Source organism: Carlito syrichta, unplaced genomic scaffold, assembly GCF_000164805.1.
Source record: "Carlito syrichta isolate Samal-C Ts95f unplaced genomic scaffold, Tarsius_syrichta-2.0.1 Scaffold303678, whole genome shotgun sequence".
In the NCBI taxonomy this organism is placed as follows: Eukaryota; Metazoa; Chordata; class Mammalia; order Primates; family Tarsiidae; genus Carlito; species Carlito syrichta.
The window spans coordinates 162,477-165,828 of NW_007247774.1; the positions used below are offsets into that span (position 1 = coordinate 162,477).

Sequence of the window (3,352 nt, forward strand, 5' to 3'; positions counted from 1 at the left end):
CAGGCGGGTCTCGAACCCGCGGGCTCAGGCAATTCACTCACCTCGGTCTCCCAAAGCGCGCGATTACAGGCTGAGCCACCGAGCCCGGCCAGACTGAGTTCTAATTCCAGCTTCTCCAAGTCATGCTGAGGAGACAGAGAATAAATAACATAAACATATAAAATAAATAGAATGTTCCAAAGAATCACCCACAGATTACTTGATAACTGCAAAGGAAAAATGTGTTTTACAATGGAAAATCTGCCAGTCACCAAATTAACCAGTCAAATGTAGCCACACTAAAATGAGACAACCTGAAACTTACTCACTTCCTGAAATGACACAACATAAAATTCATGGCAGTAACCAAGAACTATTTAACCAAAAACCTTAGATCTTTAACTCTCAGTTTACCAGAAATACAAGTATCGAGGAACAAGTTAAATAACATCACAAGGAAATATTCAGACAACTCTAGAGTGTGGGACAGTTTACAAGACAACTGGCTTAGTCTCTTAATTTAAAAGTTGCTGACAAAAAAAAAAAAAGTAAAAGGTAGGGGGAACCCTTCTGGATTAAAAAGAACCAAAGGGTCATACAAACCAAAAATGATGCACGAGCCTTCAGCTAATCCTTGGTCCAAAAATTAACTATAAACATTTTGGGGATAACTAGGAAAATTTAGAATACAGTTTAGGGCAACTCCCTTGGGTTCCCTCCCACTGTGGGAGCTTTTCTGTCCTCTCAATAAATCCTGCTTTCTCAAAAAGAAAAAGAGAATACAGTTTAGATATCAGATAACATCAAGGACTTGATTTTTATTGACTTAGGTGTGACAATAATATTATGATTACGTCATTATTTTTAGTAGATGCAAAAGAAACAATTTAGAGGTGAAGTGAAATGCTTACTTTCAACTGGATCAGTTGAAAATAAATATAAAGCAAAGACCAAAATGTCAGCAGTTGTTGGATCTAGGTAGTAGATGTTAGTGTTTATTATCGTAGCCTTTTAATTTCCCTGTGTGAAAATTTTAATAATAAAATATTAGAAATTATATGGTCGGGTACAGTGACTCAAGACTGTAATCCCAGCACTTTGGGAGGCTGAGGCGAGAGGATTGCCTGAGTCCACAGATTCAAGACCAGTCTGGGCAACTTGGCAAGACCTTGTCTCAACAATAAATCAGAAAATTAGCTGGGCGTGGTAGCACGTGCCTGTAATTCCAGCTACTTGGAAGAATGAGGCAGAAGGATTACCTGAGCTCAGCAGATCGAGGCTGTGGTAGCCATGAGCATGCCACTGCACTCCAGTCTGGGCGACAGAGTGAGACTCCAACTCAAAAAAAAAAAAGAATATATACAGCATGTGAGTTGGAGATAAATGTTATGGAGAAAAATAAAGCATGTAAGGGGAATAAGGAGGATTAAGGAACAGAGATAGGTGGTCCTTTTAAACTGAATGGTCAAGAAAGGCTTCACCAGGAAGGTAACATCAGAATCAAGACCATGCAGATATTTGGGGAAAGCTACATCAAAGCAGAGAGAATAGCAAGTACAAAGGTAGGAACATGCTGGCATGCTTGAGGGGGCCAGTGTGGTTGAAATGGAGAAATCCAGGGGGAGTAGTGCAGCAATCTGAGGGGAGTCAGACTCTCCAAAGCCTGTAAGAGCAGGGACACCAATTAGTCAAGACACAGAAAGGGTCATGAGCATTACTTATGGGCCACTGTCAAGTGAGAAGGGAAGTGACTGGACAATGACAAGAGGAACAAAGTGACCTAACATACTTCAAGACGATCCCTCTGGCTACTATACTGAGAACAGACTGAAAAGGGAGCAAGCACAGACAAGCAGGAGGAACTGTTAGAAGGCAACTGTCAATAATTAGGACAAAAAACAACAGGGATTCAGAGGAGAGAAGTGGCAGTGGAGGAAGTAAGAAGTAATTCAGGCACTGGATACAGTCTCAAGATAGAGCCAACATGATTTCCTGATGGATCAAATGTGGCGCATGAAGGAAAACAGGAGACTCAAGAATAACTGCAAGGGTATCCTCAAACTGATGAAATGGAGTTGCCATGGACCGAGAGAGGAAGACAAGCAGAGAAAGGAGGCAAGGTCAGGGCTTAGTTTTGGACATGCTAGGCTTGAGATGCTTATTAGTTATCCAACGGGGATCTACTCCTAGGATGTAGGGAAAAGTTCCAGGCTAAATATACACATTGGGAAGTAATCGGCATATAGAGAGTATGCAAAGCCATAAGACTAGATTAAATCACTAAATAAATGAGGAGAGTGAGAAAAGAGCAGAAGTCTAAGGCCAAGTCCTAGAACACTACAAAAGTTTCAAGAGTGGGAAAGAAAGAGGAACCAGCAAAAGAGATGAGGAGTGTACACCTATACCTAGCGAGGTAGGGAAAAAAGTAGTAGAATGTGGAATTCCAACAGCCAGGTGAAGAAAGTATTTCAGGGAAGGAAGATGTGATGAGCTATGTCAAAAGTGGCTATGTCAAATTAGATGAGGACAGAACAGCTCGTTGGATTTAGCTACTTAGAGGTTTACTGGTTATCTTGACAAGAGCAGTTTTCCTAGAGTACCGACTGAAGTGGATTCAAGAGAGAATCTGAGAAGAGAAATAGGAGACAGCAAACATAGACAAGGTTTTCAAGGACTGTAGAAAAAAAGGAGAGAGATCAGAGGGTAAGGGCTGAAAGGGAAGTGAAGTCAAGAAAGTAGTTTTTAAGATAGAAAAAAAATTCAACCAGGCGTGGTTGCTGATGCCTGCAATCCCAGCACTTTGGGAAGCAGAGGCTAGAGGATTGCCTGAGCCCACAGGTTCAAGATCAGCCTGGACAACATGGTGAGACCTCATCTCTACAATAAATCAAAAAATTAGCCAGGCATGATGGTGCGTGCCTGAAATTCTCTCTCTCTAATTCACTTTCTAAATAAACTGTGTTTTCCAATAAAAAGAAAAAATGACTCAGAAGGTCTGGCTGTAAACTCCAGTTCCACCACTTACTATCTGACATTTAGGCAAGGAAACATTCTAAGCATCTGCTTCATTCCCCACAATGGGAATAAGAATATAGACCTCAGCTGGTTCAGAATTGGTGATGCCAAAAAAAAAAAATTGTATATGCACAATACAGCACATATTGTATAGAAACACATTAAAAATAAAGTGAAGCCGGGCTCGGTGGCTCAGCCTGTAATCCCGCGCCTTTGGGAGGCTGAGGTGAGTGGATTGCCTGAAGAACCCGCGGGTTCGAGACCCACCTGGGCAGTGAGACCTCATCTCTACAATAAATCAAAAAATCAGCCAGGCATGGTAGCGCATGCCTGTAATTCTGGCTACTCGGAAGGCTGA

General features: G+C 41.6%; 1 protein-coding gene across 1 annotated transcript in view; it reads right to left on the reverse strand.

Annotated features, from left to right (window-relative positions):
• Positions 1–3,352, reverse strand: part of NCAPH (non-SMC condensin I complex subunit H) — a 42,661-nt gene that overhangs the window by 36,074 nt on the left and 3,235 nt on the right. The window lies entirely within an intron of this gene.